The sequence below is a fragment of the Mustela nivalis genome (assembly GCF_964662115.1).
Source record: "Mustela nivalis genome assembly, chromosome: 4".
Lineage (NCBI taxonomy): Eukaryota > Metazoa > Chordata > Mammalia > Carnivora > Mustelidae > Mustela > Mustela nivalis.
Window position 1 is genome coordinate 85,666,313 of NC_139023.1, and position 19,222 is coordinate 85,685,534.

Genomic DNA, 19,222 nt, shown 5'->3' on the forward strand with positions numbered 1-19,222 from the left:
GAAATATGAACGATAATTACATAAACTACAGTATCTTAAAACTGTAAGCTTATATATAGCTTCCTCCTAAAATTGCACCATGAGCAGGATTATTATTTTTCTTAAAGATTTTATTTATTTATTTGACCTAGAGAGATCACAAGTAGGCAGAGAGGCAGGCATAGAGAGGGAGAAGCAGGCTCCCCACCAAGCAGAGAGCGCAATGCGGGGTTCGATCCCAGGACCCCGATACCACAACCCAGGCCGAAGGCAGAGGCTTTACCCACGGAGCCACCTGGGTGCCCCATGAGCGGGATTATTATCAATCTCTATATTCATTCGAAAATCAGCCTTCTTTTGGACCTGTTAATTACTTCTTGAGTTCCTACCATATTCTGAGTACTATTCTCCCAACATCAAGGTGTTATATCTTCTGTCCTTTCTTGATCCCCAGGTTTTGTCCTAAACCACCCTTAAAACCACTTTAACACTTAACACATTGTGTCTTTTTGGTGTTTGGGTTTTTTTGTTTGCTTGTTTGTTATTGATTTTTCATGTCCTACAATATTAAAAAGCCCTCAAGAGCAAGGTATTTGTCCTTAGAGCTCCCAAATGTCCAGCATGTGGCACATAGAGAATGCGTGGTGATCACTTGTTGAATTAAGACACAAAGTTAAGGGGCACCTGGGTGGCTCAGTCAGTGAAGTATTCAACTCTTGGTTTCAGCTCAGGTCACGATCTCATGGCAGTCACAGGATCAAGCCCCAGGTCCGGTTCTCAGCTTGGTGTGGAGTCTGCTTCAGATTCTCTCCCCTTCTCCTTCCCGCTCTCCGAGACTCTCCTCTCTCAAATAAATTTTTAAAATCTTTAAAAAGACAAAGAAGAAGAAGAAATAAAGCTGACTTTTAGAGAATGAGATTCAGAATAGAAATCCACTTTAGCACCATGAGCAGATAGCTAAAGCCCAAATCACAAAACATGAGAAAGGATTTCTAAAAGCAGTGCGGGTACAAATGAAGAGAACCAGCGAAAAGGACCCTAGAGGTACAAAAAGAGCTAGCAAAGTAGTTTTCTCAGAGGCATAGAGCACACTGCAGTGCAAAACCTAAATCCCATTTTTGTAAGAATTGGAAGCATGTGTTCTGCCTGGTCTCAGGAATTTCCCTGTGCTGGGTTCCAAAAAGCAGAGGAGAAGGGGACCACTGGGAAGCCATACAAGTAAGCTGTAATTACAGAGAGCAATGGAGGAAGAAGAAAAACTGACTGGAAAGAAACAAACAGACACATACCCAAGGGTCCCCCCCAAAATAGCTGCTTATCTCCATAAGAAAAGTAAAAGCTGGGGCGCCTGGGTGGCTCAGAGGGTTAAGCCTCTGCCTTCAGCTCGGGTCATGATCTCAGGGTCCTGGGATCGAGTCCCACATCGGGCTCTCTGCTCGGCGGGGAGCCTGCTTCCTCCTCCCTCTCTCTCTGCCTGCCTCTCTACCTGCTTGTGATCTCTGTCTGTCAAATAAATAAATAAAATCTTTAAAAAAAAAAAAAAAAAAAGAAAAGTAAAAGCTAATCAGTAAAAAAAGTTTATTTATCTGGCTGGCATGGCTTGTGTGTGCCCAGTTTCCTTGAAGATGGCCCTTCTTATTTCTTTTACACCATTGTTATTTTGTATTATTTCAAGGAATAAACGGGGATGCAAACACATATCCTCTGCCATCTTTAGCCAAAAGTCAGCATTTGGTCTTTAAATGTAAACATTTTCACTTGAGAGTCTAAAAGTTTTACGCAAAAGCCTGAGCAGGAAATACAAATTACAAATGCAGACTGATTTCCAAGAAAATTTGTTTTCACTGAGGGGATAAATAGCATGACTAGACATTTTTACCATTAATTTGAAAACCTCAAGGAAGTAATAGTTTCTATTATGCTAGAGCGCAAATCCGTAGATACAAAATGCAAGAACCCAAGGAACAATAAGGCTACTGGAGAAAATGCAACATGAACTTACAGCTCAAGGAACGAATGGAGGAAAAAATGAAATTATCACATAAATGAAGAGATCAACAGGATTAGAAAATAATAATACATAGGGCAAATAATGAAAAAAAAAATTTCAGATCCCAAGGAAGAAAATTAAAATAATAGAACCACACTTACTCTTAAATATAATTCAAGAAATATTTCTGAAATGAAAGAGAATTTGAATCTATATGCTAAGGAGTACAATGTGTCCCAAGAAAAACTGACCCATAATTATCAACAAGAATAGCAACTAATAACATTTAAAGAAAAGGTCTCCTTGGTGTCTCAGTTGGTTAAGTGACTGCCTTCAGCTCAAGTCATGATCCTGGAATCCCAGGATGGAGTTTGCGTTGGGCTCTCTGCTCAGCAGGGAGTCTGCTTCGCCTTCTGACCCTCCCCCATCTTGAGCGCACTCTCTCTCTCTCTCTCTCTCTCATTCTTTCTCTCTCAAATAAATAAATAAAACCTGTACAGACAAAAGTAAGCATTGGGAATTCAGGCAAAAATACCAAGTGACTTACAAAAAAGAGAAAGTCAATCTCACATACTTTGCAAAAAGCAAAATAGGGTTAAACAACAGAGAAGCCCATGTATAGTAGAAGATAGTGGAAATGTAACTATACCAGATCTAGAAGACAGAGTAACTACAAACAGAAAATCTTTCAAGGAATGTGAGCATATGATTTTTCACTCAAACTGTCAATCAAGTATAAAAACAACAGACAACCCTGCACATGCAAAGAATCAAGAAATATTCCTCAAGATTATCTATTTCACTAAAGGAGACTCTGGACAAAGAGGCTCAGGGCAGATTGCTTCAGGTATGGAAGTAAATAAGGAGCCAAGAGTTTGAATTTGAATTGTGGTGGAGTATGGTGAACCAGTTCCTGTCCACCAAAGCTAAGATACATGCAGTTATAGAAACCAAATTGGACTTCAGTAGGCTGTTCATCTATTCTAATACTCTAGGGTCCAGGATCAAACAACAGCTTCCAAAGGTCCCTGTGTATCAAACCATTCCATGAACTCTTCCAACCTTGCTGCCAAATTTGGTAACTATACTGCCTGATGGCCTCTGATTCCTTCATGCCTTCCTCCTTGAAATCAGGTGATAAATTTCAATAGCACTATCTCATACCTTACTTCCTATAAAGTTGTTGTCACTGCTCCAGTGATGGGCCCACATCATCCTATTTCTCAATGCCTGGTAGAGAGAGTATGTTCTGAGCCCTTTAGGATACACAGTGAAGAAGTGAGTGAGTGGATATATATGATAAATCCACTCCTAAATCTTTGGATCCCTTCATCAATTTTTACAAAGGGTTTTCTGACATCTTGATTTCATTTGGTTTAGAAGGACACTCAGGTCTCAAGCCAACTAACGAAGACAGTGAGGACCAGTCCTATATTCTCAAGCTTGTAGTCCACTCAGAGTATCTAGTAAGTGAACCCAGATCAGTGCAATAAGCCTGAAAATTTTGTGCTTCCCTTCCTGCTCTAGCATCATTATATTCTGTCACATGCCTTTTCCCCAGATTTCCTCTGACATGTTACCTAAATTTTGGAATGATTTTGTTACAACAATATCTCATTCCTGGCCATATCTGTAGCTGTATCCCTAAGGCATATTGGGATTTGCAGGTATAAAGTGACCAAAGGGTGATAGAGGTAGAGACTGTGGGGACCAGACAACCCTTATAAACTGCCTCTAATGAGGTACCACTAGCCTTACCAGAGAGGTAAGAAGGAATGCCTCTGCTAGTTAAGGCAGCACACAATGATTTTATGATTCAAGGCACTAAGATTCATCCAAATCTACACCAAAGGCCATATTTTAAGTATCTGGCTTCACTTTTACTAATTAATATCTTGTGTTCTTATAAGAGATTTGGCAAGAATGTGAAGTCTTCTCCTATTGGAACACACAGGCTCAAGTTCCTTTTCTCAGCTATATTAGCCTTTCAACTACAAGATAACATATTTATTTAGAGCAGTCAAGGAAGATCCCTGGACCCAGTTTCTTAGCCAAGAATTTAGAACCTACAGCCTGCCACCATTTTCTTCAACATTTTCCCACACAGCCAGAGACAACTATCCTACCTCATCTTGTATTTTTCATTAATATCCCAATGGTCTAATATAATAATAGATACTTGGTTGGACAAAACACACATTTAATATATTACCCAGTTTGAGGCTATCACAATATTTTAGGTAGCTTTTTTGGGGGCCACTACGTGCCATGAACTACTACTATTTCGTTTTCCAATAGTAACCAGATAGTAACTGCATTCAAATCCAACCAAGTCAGATAACAAATAACAATTTTCTGTCTTTAAAGACCTAATGCCATAACCCCACTTCTACTATTAAATATTGTATCCATGGAGGTTCACCCAAGAAACAAAATATGTTCTAGCTATTGTGACAATAAAATATTTAATTCAGGGGAAAAGCTGCCTCTGAAACCATTGGAATGTCTAGGACATCAGGAGTTAGGAGTCTGCCTCTGGAAATACTGAATTCAAAAACATATCACAGTGGCTATACTCTAGAAATTAGAAAGCTTCAGCAACTGTCTCTCAATAACTCATGAAATGGGTGATCAAACACTAGCACACTGAATGCAGCTCTTCAACTACTGCAACTTCATTTCTTTTTTTTAAAGATTTTATTTATTTGACAGACAGAAATCACAAGTAGGCAGTGAAGCAGACAGAGAGGGAATGGGAAGCGGGCTCTGCTGAGCAGAGCGCCTGACATGGGGCTCGATCCCAGGACCCTGGGATCACAACCCAAGCTGAAGGCAGAGGCTTTAACCCATTGAGCCATCCAGGTGTCCCAGCAGCCTCAAACTTTAAGTTACACAGGTCAAGGAGAGTCTCAGGAGGCTGCCCAGCTACTACAATCTCAGAAACCAGTATCGCAGGAAACTGATTTCAATCACTTAAAATTCTTCCTGGCATTCATGTTTCCATGACCTTGATTGCCATTAGAGGTAAGAAAGTGACTTCTGCCTCAGTTTCTCTCTTCCAAATATCACAAAAGTACATCTAATTGGCAAAATCTGGTTGGTATCCAGAATCCTTCTGGGCAAAATTCCAGAGGTAGAGCAGACTCCCTGGAGACCACATGTCAAAGGTATGCTGAAAGATAGACCCTGGGTCATGGGAAGTCATAAGACATTCTGACAGTTTTTTACCCTCTATGACAGACAAGCCAAATGGGAACCCCATTGCTTTCTGTAGTCTCTGCAACCTTAACACCACTACCACCCACCACCATTTACCTAATTCACACCCACCTCTGACCACCACTTGGTCTTAATTTCTTACTTCAGCCTCTTATAGGGAGAGGCATATTCTGAGCATATATCTCTCTATTTAATCACTCACTCCATTAGTTTGGCCCAGATTATACCAATAAAATAGTGATCAGAAATGTAACCAAAGCCAACCAGCAGAGACAAATTTTGGCATAAACCTAACTAAGGTCCCGTTTAGGTTTCTGAAAATATGAAGCCATTACTGAATAGTGGAAGATGTAAGAGGAGCCTATGTCTATGAGCAAATGATGTATTTATCTCAGACATAAAAATAGGGGGTCATTTATACATTACATACATTTATAAAATACACATATATTAATATATTAATGTTAATATAACAGGTTCTCATACTTGAGTAAGTTCCAAGCTCTAAGGTATATATCTAAAGATCTTTACACCTCCATAGGACTTAAGAAAAAGGAAGGATTTTAGCAATCATCTTGTCCATGCTTTATCCCAATAACCTAGGGTGCTATATAATGTCTCTATATAATATCATCTTGGTGAAAACACCTCTGCAACCAAAATTTTAAAATGTTTTCTTTATTTATTCAGGCTCTTAAAGAAATATCAGAAGGACAATTGTATTCTTTTATACAAAAACTGTCCAAAGAGAAATTATCTAATTATCTGTCCCCTTACTGCTTTCATTAATACTCTATACATACTTTGTCATTATTTCCCTAATTTCTTACCATCAATAACCATCAAAAATAAACACCCAAACCTTCTCTTGCCCCTCTCTTATTTATTAAAAGATCTACTTTGCCTGTTTTCATTAGTGTTTCTCCTTATTTTTCCCAAAGTTCAGAGATCCTAGGAGCTGATTCACCCAATAAAACTAACTCCTCACTGGGAAATGTTTTTGAATGATTATATATGAAAAATTGGGGGACCTTGCTGCATATGTATATATTCATAAAATGGGCCTATTTACCCCTTATGACCAAACAGAAAACCAAAACTTGAATAATTGGTTTGAGCATTTTACAGACTAACCCAATGGATGTGAGTTCCTGCTTCTTAGAAAAACTGAATTGCCAAAAAAGGAAAACTGACTGGAAACAATTTTTGGATTTGAACTAAATCAGCAGGTAAGCTGCTGTATTTCTGCCAATAGCCAAATCACGATAGCACAGAAAAAAGCATTTCTCCTAGACTGGATCCAAGAAACATTAGAAAAAATCCAATGACATAATTTCTAGTCAGTTCAAGAGGTTTCATCTATGAGTGATGTGCAAATCTCCAGTTAGGTAATTTCTTCACTAATAGAGAGGGAGAGAGAGCAAACATTTGTTAGTGATGGCCCTTAGCAAAATGTTTTCTTTAAAGGCAATTCTATTTCCACATCTATTTCAGAAGAGCCTATAGACTGGCCTATCAATATCAATGAATTCATGAGAAGCCAGTTATTTGGTCAAACAAGAAATGGCAAATATGATATGATCCATTCCAGAAACCACAGAAAAGGCAAAAAAAAAAAAAAAAAAAAGAATGAATTCTGGTTTATACAAGAAAGGAATTTATTAATGTCAAAGAGAGAAACTTGAATCTAATCCTCAAGAGAAAATATACGCAGCAAAATGTACACCTCTAATACATGTTACTAATAAAAGTACAAATTAAAAAGAAAAGTTTAAGACATTTCCTAATATTTTAGTTTGTGCATAAATAAGAACTAATTTCTTAGTGGAAAGAACAATGGTTGAGATATAATAGGAGCTCTGATTGGCTTCTAGACTCACAATTTACTAGTTGTATATTAAAGGTTCCATCTTTTAACTTGGCCAGCTAGTCAGTAATGCAATTATCCATTTATTGGATTTCTAATACATTCAAAGTAACAAAAATTATGTACAGAACAAAAACAAAAGCCACCATTACCTGATGGAGCCTAGACCCAGTGCAGGGGAAAGAGGTATACATTAAACAAACAGAATCTCAGATAAATATATGATCATTAAGAAAGAGCCAGGAGAGGGGCTCTGGGTGGCTCAGTCAGTTAAGAGTCTAACTTCAGCTCAGGTCATGATCCCAGGGTCCTGGAATCAAGTCCCAGGTAGGGTTCCCTGCTCAGTGGAACCTGCTTCTCCCTCTTCCTCAGCCGGCCCCTCCCCACTGCTCATGCTCTCTCTCTCTCTTTTTCAAATAAATAAATAAAACCTTTAAAAAAAAAAAAAGAGGAGAGAAGAGGCAAGGCAGGGTACGGCAGGGCAGGGCAGGGAAGGAGAAAGAAAGAGAAAGAAAGGAAGGAAGGAAGGATGGAGGGAGGGAGGGACAGAGAGAGGGAGGGAGAAAGGAAAAAAAGAAGGGAGGGAGGGAGAAAGAAAAAAAAGAAGGGCCAAGAGAGAGAAAAAGGAAGTAGGAGAGGAAGTGATGTTTAATCAGAGACTTGGAATGAGGAGTTTGCTCGGCAAAGAGTAAGTTAAGAGGACACCTCAGGTGGCAGAAAATGCATGTGCAAAGGCCATAAGCCTAAAAAGAAGTTTATTTTAAGGACCAAATGAAGGCCTATACTATTGAGTCATGTAAGCAAAGAAGAGGGTGACTTCAGATGGGATTGGACAGGGTAGGCTGGGGTCAGACCATGCAGATTTGTACCACGTAGCTTAAAGAATATTCATGTAACATGGATAAAAATTGAAGGTTTTTAATGATGGAAAAGCTGGGTATAACTAATAGTATAACCAATAATTTCTGTAGATCTCCTCAAACGTGAAATCTAAACTCCTTACTGTGCCCTAGGTAGTATAGCATAATTAGAAAATAACAAAAAAACTGTCCTAGGAATAACTGTAGTGGAAGTAAAAATAGTCACTTGTTTTCCCTACAGCTGGTATGCTACCTTAATCAAATATGTCTATCCAGTAGGGGAGGAAGAGTATGCTGTTTAAAAAGCATGTGGTAGGGGCGCCTGGGTGGCTCAGTGGGTTAAAGCCTCTGCCTTCAGCTCAGGTCTTGATCCCAGGATCCTGGGATCGAGCCCCACATCGGGCTCTCTGCTCAGCGGGGAGCCTCTTCCTCCTCTCTCTCTCTCTCTGCCTGCCTCTCCACCTACTTGTGATCTCTGTCAAATAAATAAATAAAATCTTAAAAAAAAAATGTGGTAACTATATTCCCCATTAGAAAAACACAAACATCATAATAGAAACAAAACAAAAGCAAAGGAAATAACGAGGAGTTTCACATAAGAGAAAACTCAAATTGTTAATAATCTTATGAAAAAGTATTCAATCTCCTTAATAATCAAAGAAAAACAAATTATGGAGAAGAAGAGGCTTTGGGGGTCTCTTATATTAGCCATTTAGATTGGCCAAAACTGTTTAAATGTTGGTATGTGTATAGTGGGACTGACACCTCCACGCTCTGCTGGCCGGGCCTGCAAATGAGTAAAACCTTCCTGCAAAGCAAACTGACACTGTGTGTCATGATGGCTATAATATTCGGTAATTATACTTCTAAGACTTTATCAAGAAAAAGAGTGAAGAGATATATGATCTTTTTAACTTTAAGGTTTAATGTTATGTTATTCGTTTTAGTAAAAAAATGAAGAACCTAAAATTACAAGTATTTGACTATCAGGGAATAGTTAATGAGACATTAAATGATATAATATGCAGCTAAAAAATTCACACAATAATATGTCTAAGTGTCATAATTGGGAAAGAAATGTTTTAAAGACTAATGTGTGATGTTAACTGACTAGAATTTAAATTAAAACTTGGGGAAAAAAAGACTAATGTGTGAGGTGTACAACAAAAAGCAACAAAGCTTGGCTAAGATACACTCAAAATATGTGATCAGAATATTGAGTTAGGACTATTTCTGACAGTATAGAAGGGCTAAGAAGACAGTCAAACTCTTGGGGATCAAAGGTATATGGATTCTAGTGATTCTCCTTCTTGATTACTGGATTGCTGAAGGAGTATATCTTAAGAAGTAAGGTGGTCAGGGGCGCCTGGGTGGCTCAGTGGGTTAAGCCTCTGCCTTCGGCTCAGGTCATGATCTCAGGGTCCTGGGATCAAGCCCCACATTGGGCTCTCTGATCAGCAGGGAGTCTGTTTCCCCTCTCTCTTTGCCTGCCTCTCTGCCTACTTGTGATCTCTCTCTGTTAAATCAAGAAATAAAAAATCTTAAGAAAAAAAAGAAGAAGAAGTAAGGTGGTCAAAAATAAACAGGGCATCATAGGAACAAAAGTTAACTATACAAAATTTCAATTTCCAAAACTGAATTAAGGTGATACAAGAATGCTAGTGGTCACAGAAAAGAAACTAGAGGAAGAAACTACAAATAATTTTAGGAGAAAGACAACATTATCCTAGGCCTAGAAAGACCTAGCAAACAAAGGTGGGGAAAAGTATCTTGAAATAGCAATTAGAATGAAAACTAAATTGTCAACAGAAACAATGGAACATATTCAAAATTACAAAAGAAAAGACCACCAACCCAGAATTCTATACTCATGGGGTTTCTTTTTTTTTTTTTTTTAAGATTTTATTTATTTATTTGAGAGAGAGAGAGAGAGAGAGAGAGGAGTGAAAGACCAAGAGGAAGAGACAGAGGAAGAGGAAGAAGAGGGATTGAATCTTAAGCACACTACCCACTCAGTGCAGAACCCAACAAAGGGCTCAATCTCATGACCCCAAGATCATGAACTGAGCTGAAGTCAAGAGTCAGATACTTAACTAACTGAGCCACCCAAGCACTCCCACATTAATTAATTTTCTAATGAAAAACAAAATTTACACTCATAGACTATTCCCAACTTGGTCATGAAGTTTTTTTCCTAATACATTGTTGGATTTGGCTTACCTGATATTTTGCTTAAGAATCTAGTATGTCGGGGCACCCGGGTGGCTCAGTTGGTTAAGCGGCTGCCTTCGGCTTGGGTCATGATTCCAGGGTCCTGGGATCGAGCCCCACATCGGGCTCCCTGCTCGGCGGAGAGCCTGCTTCTCTCTCTCCCCCTCTCCCTGCCGCTCTGCTTACTTGTGCTCTCTCTCTAGCTCTCTGTCAAATAAACAAATTAAAAAAAAAAAAAAAAAAAGAATCTAGTATGTATATTTATGAATGAGTCTGACCATTCATTTTTATTCTTTATTCTCTCTTAAGTTTTCGTTGTCAGGGTTATGCTAGACTCATAAAATAAGTAACTGATTTTTATATGCCTTGGAATAATTTGCACAATATTGGAATTACTAATGCTCTAACTGTTTGCAAGAACTCTTCAATTTAAAAAGTCTGGTCCTTGTGATTTCTTTGTAGGAAGAAATCTTCTTTGTAGGAAGGTTTTTTTTAGGTATAGGTTTGGCATATTTAATGGTTATAATATTATTCCAGTTTTCTATTTCTTCTTGAGTCAGCTTTTCAGTGCATTTGGCCACTTTATCTAAGTTTTCAACATTTTTGGCATAAAGTTCTTGAGAACAGCTTTTTATTATTTGTTGTTAGTATCAGAAACGCATTGCCCTTTCAATACTTATAATTGAATATTTGTGTGTTTTCTCCTTTTTACTTTGATTAACCTAACTGGATATTTGTCAATTTAGTCTCTGAGAAGAAGAGTACATTTACTTTATTAGCATTCCCTATTGAATTTTATTAACTCTTCCATGTATATTTCTGTGGTATTATTTCCTTTCTCCTGTTTTCTTGGGGGCTATTCTGTTGTTCCTTCTCTAATTACTTGAGATGGAATTTATTCATTATTTTTTATCCCTTCTTTTATAGTGAAAGCATTTAAGACTATAAATACCTTACGATGTAGTAGTAGAGCTGAACATTACAGTATTTTATATGTTGTATTTTTTACAAAGTTTAGTTCTTAAAAATTTCTAAAATGCATCATGATTTTTAACTCACGAAATATTTAGAAGTATTTTTTTCCTTTATTTTAAAAATACAAGAGTTTTTCTAGTTATGTTTTCACTACCAGTTTCTAACAATTGCTTGGATGCTGGAGAATGTGATCTGTGTAACAACCAGCTTTAAAATTTTTGGAACTTGTTTTATAGCCTACTGTGTAGCTAGTTTTATTAATGTTTATGTTTTTATTTAACTGTATACTGCTTGTAAAGAGATCCTTACCAGTTTTCTTTTAAAATTGGGTATTAAGGAGGGCATGTATTACATGGAACACTGGGTATGGTGTATAAACAATGGATTTTGGATCACTGAAAAAAATTAAATAAAAATTTTTTTGAAGTTTTTATTTTATCTCCACTTTTGAATGATAGTTTTCACTGGATAAAGAATTCTAGATTGACAGTTATTTTCTCAGAAAATATTATTTCATCTAGCTAGTCTATATTCACGTTGCATATCTACATTGGGGTTGACTACGGTTAAACATTCTTAGAGATTTTTTTCCCCCTTTACCAGCATCAATGTTTAAGACATATTTTCTTGAAGTTCTCACTTAGAAGCATAGAAAAAAGAAAGGTTGTAGTCATCCTTATTCAGATGGTATAGTCCTTAGAATCTCCACTTTATGGATATCCCTCCTCATAGGCAACTTGGGTTGGCCCGGGCTGTGACCTCCATCCTCTGAGCTCAGGTTCAGTAAATATCCTCAAGGTGAAAGCCAGCTTCACTGCTGTGCTTACCTGAGTTCCTCCTTTTGCTCAGTACCTATGCTGAATACCCTCTTGTGGTGTTAACAAATGATTGCATATCAAAATTTTTCATCCAGCATTTTAAATTGTTTTCAGGGGAAGAGTGTTTTCTGGTCCCTAGAATATCATGTTAGAGAAAATAAAATTGTTTCCAATCAGTTTTTAGTATCCCACTTTTAATATGAACAAACAACCAAAGATCATCAGATATTTTTTTTCTAAAGAGAGAGAGAGAGAGGAATATATATACCCTGGGTATAGAGGGCAGAGCCCAACACAGGACTCGATCTCACAATCCTGAGATCATGACCTGAGCCAAAAACAGAAGTCGGATGCTTAACTGACTAAGCTACTCACCACCCTAAGATGATCAGACTTTTGAGGAAAATCTCTATCATGAAAGATCCAGACAGATACAGTTGGGGTAGGGAAAGGGAGAAGCTTGGAAAAACGGTAACCATTGAGGCAAAAAAAGAAAACAGCAAAAACATTCATATCCTCAGAAGCATAAGAAAAGACATTGTATCTCTAAAACAAAAACAGTTTAAATCGATACATCAATAGAACCTAAAAGAATGCTGAAAATTTTTAAAAAATCTTTTAGTAGTAATGAAAATCAATAGATGTATAAAGTTAAGAAAAGCCCCAGAAAAATAAATTTAAAAATAAAGATAAGAGATAGGAAGACTCTGAGAGAATAAGAAAAAAAATAAAGAAAATCAAAGAAGCAGTCCAAGAGAAACATCATCCAACTAACAGTAGTTTTACAAATGAAGGACAAGAAAATTTATCAAAAATAAAGGATATGATTTTTCAGATTTAAATATTCTTCTGCATGCTCAGCAAACATACAAACAGGTATACGTTAATGCATATTATCATAAAATTTTAGCATATTAAGGATAAAGGTTCAGGGCAGTGAGGAGAAAGGAAAGTGTCAAAAACAAAGAATTAAAAATTATAATAACATCAGAATTCTCTATTATAAATATTAGAAGCAAAACAGAAAATGGAACAATGGCCTACATTTCTGAAAGAAAATTATTTTTCACTTGAGAGTTCTATGTCAAACTCTCAGGAAACTATAAGGATAAGATAAAAATATTTTAAGACGTACAGATGGACAAGAGTACATAATAGATGCTCCATATCACTGATCATCAAGGACACGCAGATTAAAACCCCAGTGAGCTATCTCCTCACACTTACTAGAGTGGCTATTATCAAGATGACAAAAAATAACAAATGGCAACAAGTTGGCAAGGCTGCGGAGAAAAAGGAACCTTTATGCAGCATTGGTATGAATGTATATTCATTCAGCCACGATGATAGACAATATGGAGATTCTTCAAAAAATTAGAAATAGAACTACCATATGACCCAGCAATTCCATTTGTGGATATTTATACAAAGAAAATAAAAACACTAACTTGAAAAGATAATTCATAACAGCATTATTTACCATAATAATGGACATAATGGACAACTTAAGTGTCCATTGATGGATGAATGGATAAAGAAAATATGGTATACACAATGCACTATTATTCAGCCATAAAAAAGGAATGAAATCTTGCCATTAGCAACAAAATGGATGGACCTTGAAGGCATTATACTAAGTCAAGTAAGTCAGACAGAGAAGGACAAATATCTTAAGATCTCACTTTTATGTGGAATCTAAATGGCTCATAGAAACAGAGAACAGATTGGTGGTTACCAGAAGCAGGGGTTTCAGAGTAGGTGAAACGAGTGAGGGGAGAGTCAAAAAGCACAAACTTCCAATTATAAAATAAATAAGTCACAGGGATATCATGTACATCATGGCAATTACAGTTAATAATACTATGTTGCATATTTGAAAGTTGCTAAGAAAGTAAATCTTGAAAGTTTTCATCAGAAGAAAAAAAATCCTCTAACTACATATAGTGACAGATGTTAACTAGACTTATTGACTCCTCAACATATACAAATACAGAATCATTATGGTATACATCTGAGATTAATGTAATGTGTGTCAACTATACCTCAATACAAACAAATATCTTGTTCAAACATACAGGGTCTAAAAATATGTACATTCAATGCACTTTTTTTCAACCAAGTACTGAAAAATGTGTCAATCAAAACAAGAAAACAAACCAAGAAAGAAGAAGATATGGTTCCAGGAAACAAGAGGGATAACATCCAAAAGAATCAAAGGAACTCACATGATAATGGTGAGTGATCAAAAGAAAAGTGCAGTGTCACAGGTCCAGGGAGATTCTCCAAGAAACAAATTCCACAGAATATTTTATATGTTACAAATGTACTGAAAAGAGAATTAGAAAAATGACCTAGTTCGTAGCTGGTAAGAATACAGAACACCAGGGCCCCTGGGTGGCTCAGTTGGTTAAGCATCTGCCTTTGGCTCAGGTTATGATCCCAAGGGCCTGGGATTAAGCCCTGCGCTGAGCTCAATGAGAGCCTGCTTCTCCCTCTCCCCGCTGATGGTGCTCTCTCTATCTTTCTCTCTCAAATAAATAAAATCTTAAAAAAAAAAAAAATACAGAACACCGGTCAAATATACAATCAATCTGAATGGGTAAAGAAGATGTCATATATATACATGTATATATACATATATATATATATGTATATATACACACATATATATGAAAGAAATAGACCTAGAGATAACATATAGAGATATATATTATTCAAACATCGAAAAGAATGAAATCTTGCCATTTGCAATGCCGTGGATGGAGCTAGAGTGTATTATGCTAAGTGAAATAAGTCAATAAGAGAAAGACAATACTGTATGATCTCACTTATCTGTGGAATTTAAGAAAGAAAACATGAACAAATAGGAAGGAGGAAAAGAAGAAAGGAAAGACGGAAACAAGTCATAAGTAGCTCTTAATGACAGACAACAAACTGAGGGATGTTGGAGCAGAGGTGGGTAGGGAATGGGCTAGATGGGTGATGGGCATTGGGGAGGGCAGCTGTGATGAGTACTGGGTATTGTAAGTAGGTGATAAATCACTGATTTCTACTCCAGAAGCCAATATTGCACTACATGTTAACTAACAAAATTAAAATTTAAAATTTTTAAATTAAAAAAAATACACAATCAGAAAACCAAGACAATTATTAACTCCAAGGAAAATGACAAGTTGTGTAAGAAAGAAAAAATAATCATTTAAAAAAAAAAAAAAACAACCTGCATGGCTCAGTTGGAAATAGTATTTACCTAATCATAAAAACATAAATTCTCAATACTTATCTCAGCAAAAATTTTATATCCTAAAAATGTAGGATCACAAGGTATGTGTGCATGTGATAGGGGTTTGTGATAGCTAAAGTCTCCTTCCTCCCAGAGGGAAGTAATCATCAATGCCAAAACCTGAAGTATTGAGAAGCAGAAATAGGAACCTGCCATTTGAAGATACTGATATGAGTACAGAGGATTAGCTCACTTTGTTGAAAACAATGGCCTCTGAGAAGGGGAGTGGGGAATCAGAGGAGAATATAGGGAGCTGATGGTATTGTGTAACAACATTCATTTTAAAAAATGGATTCACTAAACATAAATATTTTGATTAAAAATTTTTGATTTTGACTTAAAAAAAAAAAAGCCCTAAGAAAATTTGGCCACTACTTTATGGGTCTACAATATGGGGCACCTGAACACCATATGATTTTAAATATTTTTCTTTTTCTCCCATTATACAGACAAAAACTAATCTCAGGCAATGCCTATGCCAAGACACCTATATCACAAGGAGCTCAGGTTACACTGGAAAAAGGGAGGAAAGTGAGAAGAGTTGCCATGTTTCTCTTGGCTTGAGTAGACACCCCATGATAAGCTGCCATATGGCGTATGATGATGCATTATTAGGTCCTTATGCCTGATACCACAGTGACTATGAGAAATATATATGGTTTTCTTTTCATAGTGATATATTAGAATCTTGCCAATGGAAGGCACTTTGCACCCACTTTGAGCATCATTATCTCTTTCTCACAGTTTCTACTTTTATAAGAAACTTCCCTTCCACCATATGAGAGATTTTTTCCTATGCTCCTTTATTATTCTTTATTATTCTGAAAATGTTCTTCTCACCCAGACCCTCATGTGCTGGTCTGACTACCACACAGCATTAAGGAAGCTTTATGCATAGGTTGGGGTGGGGAGGGTGACAATGCTCTCTGGTTTTTACTTTACAAAATCATTTCATATGTTTCACATTTAAGGAGGTTGGACTCGATCGCTCATTCAATCTTTCTAAAGCTCTGCTATGTTCTGCTGCCAGAGCCCATAATTACCATAAAACAGGTTGATTTCAGGCCGAATTGCACTGGAAAATGACATTTTGCATTTTTATTGGCACTTTGAAGAGAACGTATTCTTCTCCAGTTATTGTACTTTTAACACTAAAATACTGAGAAATAGCCTTTCCATATGTATTATAAGAAAAAATATTTAAAATTTAAGATGTATTCCTTTCTTTTATAATTTTTATTAGCATTTTAAGCAAGTTCAGTGCCCATCAGACCTAGGTCTAGTTATTTTTATTGATGCCATATAGACAATCCATAATCAAAACCACCAGCGAAACTGCTATGTCTCTTCTGCTTCTGCTAGAAAATTGGCAGAAAATTCTCATTTAAAACTTGTAAGAAAAACCCAGAGGAAGCTTGCAGAAATCCTTTATGCTATATTTCCCAGCAACAGAATATTTTCCTGCCTTTGAAAACTCAATTAAATTTTACTTCACCAAAAGTGTGAAAACCAGGAGCATGTAAGATTCTCGTCCCCACTCTGCCTTTATTCTTATAAAACTAACGCTGTGATATTTTGCAACAAATAATATAAATCCCTTTTGACCACCCTAGCAAAATGTTCTATCAGAGACCATGAATATGAAATGTTGGTTTTCCCTCCAAGCGTGAAAGGAAGAAAGTTGACCAGAACATAGGTCTCTCTGTTCTGTGTACTTCACCAAGAAAATAGATAATTCTGCCGCCAGGTGTGGTGCTACCATTGCCTTTGTATTCCAAACTTTCTTGGGTATACTATTCCCATAAGGGATGCTTAAGTAAGCCCAAGCTATATTTTAAAAGAGAATCCCTCAAGCCTTTTGCTGCCCCTAAACTTCACCCGGCCTCTGAGCACATTGGAGACTAAGCTTATCCTTCTTCAAAGAAACCCTCTTACTGTTGCTTTTGTGGGCTTAAAAAGGGACCGCAGGTGGGTTTCATTCTTCCTTCACTTATGTTCAATTAATATTGCTTGACCTAGGCCAATCTCTGAAGAAGCCTGAGTTCCAGAGAAGCACATCATGAAGGCTTCCAACAGCACCACCAGCTTCCTTAAATCTTGAGAATTATCTCAGTTTTGCTTGGTTCTGCCAGGGCCAAAGTTTCGTCCATGCTTTGTTTCGCTACCATGCTGGACTGGTAGAGATAGAACCACAAAGCAAGTGAAAATACTAAGCAGAACTCATTCAGCAAGTTAGAGAAACTATGTTTTAGGAGTCTTTAGGGTTTCTTAGCAAAGCCTAGAGAACTCAAGTGACCATTCGCATTCACTAGGGGGCTAATGGCAGTGCCAAGTGTAGAACCCAGTTCTCACACCTCCCTGCACCATGTCAGCTTTAAACTACAATCCCTAGGTGCTGAAGTTCCTAAGTCAAATAGACATACTGCTCTAATCACATACGGGAGTGGATTCGCAAGGACTGAGTTAGAGATACACAAATGAGAGTTGCAGCTGTTGACTTACCCAAGAAAAAAAATGTGAGTAGGTTATATTTAATATGAAAAAGAATAGACTTAAAATTTGTGGTTTTGACCATTTGTGAATAAACTTGAAGGCCAAAGACACATAGTGATTTGAAATTTTGCTAAAATTGGAAGAGTAATCCATCTGTGAGCCTGGCCTCAAACCTCACAGGCAGACTTCAGCAGTTTTTGTTCTAGGTTTCTCCTCTGCGCAAAGAAATGCTCATAGAGTTATATGTTTTTAATTTCTTATTTAAAAAAAAAAAAAAAAAGTGGCCTCGAAAGAGAAAGTCAACTGGATGTGTGAATGAGGAACTAACACAAAAGTAAGGGTATGAAAATGATCCCGTAGATGATGTATTAGGTCAAATACATACTGTTGAATACAATCATTCAATCAGTCAACCAACAAAAAATTCTCTTTGAGCTCCTAATGCAAGCCTGGGCTAAGTCTTAGAGGTATATCTATGAATTCCTGTGATAAACTTCTTGTCCTCAGTGGGCAACAAAGAACCAGATTCAAACAAGAAGTCTTCTAGAGGAGTATGAGGTACCTCAGGAACATAGCACCATGGAATCTGACATCCTCTACCAGAGAATACCTCCCTGAATGGGTGATGCTGAAACTAACATCTGTACTTCAGGTAGAAATAGGAGCGACTTAACAAATCCCCCCATCAGCCCCAAAATTATATTTTGTGAAGAAAATGATGTCTTTTAGAAGTTACTGCAAATTTGGGGATCTTAAAGATTCTAGAACTGTTTGTCCCTTGAGAGTGTTAATGACAGAAGAATCACTGAGGGCTGATGCCTGAGACTCCTGTCAGGAAGTAAAATGAGGAATATGATCCAGAGATATAAACAGAGAAATGTGGCTGGAGAGAAGAGAGGAGGTGAAAAATTGGTTCGAAATGTTTTAAGAGGTTTAGGAAGAATGAGGAAAGGGGAAAGACAGTTTTATTAGAAATCTTCAGGAGGGCTTGGAGTGGAATGGAGGATGGTCTGACTCTAAAGTGGACTAGAAGTGGAGGGAGCAAAGAAATACCTTGGCTCTTTCAAAACTGTCACAAGTGGCCACCCCTCCTCACTGCAAGGAAATCCTATTCCTTTCAAGAAATTGTTTTAAATAGGAAGAAGAGAAGAATACTCTTGTTTGCTTTTCCTCAAACATCACCACAAACTGTCACTAAATGTTAATGCTTAATGTCTAAATGCTTAATGTCTTATTTATTCCACAGTTATTTCACACAGCCAGATGCTTTTAGACGGACAGCAAACCAGAGAAAATATTTGTGATCCTAAATTATTGATCATTAAAGCAATGAAATCACTACTCACCAGGACTATTCTAGGAAATTCTACCTATAGAGGGCCTTGAAAGAGTCCCACCTTCAAAGCTGAACCTGCTGGGCCGCTCACAGTGTTGTACAGTGGCCCCAGCGTTTCCCACACTCAGTCTGCTCTGCCATTCACAGTTCTCAGATTGGTCACTGTCTGCTCAAAATCGTTTCAGGTTTCT

The 19,222-nt window shown here is 37.2% G+C and overlaps 1 long non-coding RNA gene across 7 annotated transcripts in view; it reads right to left on the reverse strand.

The window, feature by feature from the left end:
* The window catches only part of LOC309862935, a 243,347-nt gene that overhangs the window by 114,278 nt on the left and 109,847 nt on the right, over nucleotides 1-19,222 (reverse strand). For 6 of the 7 annotated variants that reach the window (XR_014310799.1, XR_014310800.1, XR_014310802.1 and 3 more), the window contains 2 exons: nucleotides 10,136-10,333; nucleotides 664-844 (listed from right to left, as the gene is read on the reverse strand). This is a non-coding gene — a long non-coding RNA (uncharacterized lncRNA). The remainder of the gene's footprint in view (nucleotides 1-663; nucleotides 845-10,135; nucleotides 10,334-19,222) is intronic. The other variant, XR_014310801.1, reaches the window with a different exon arrangement.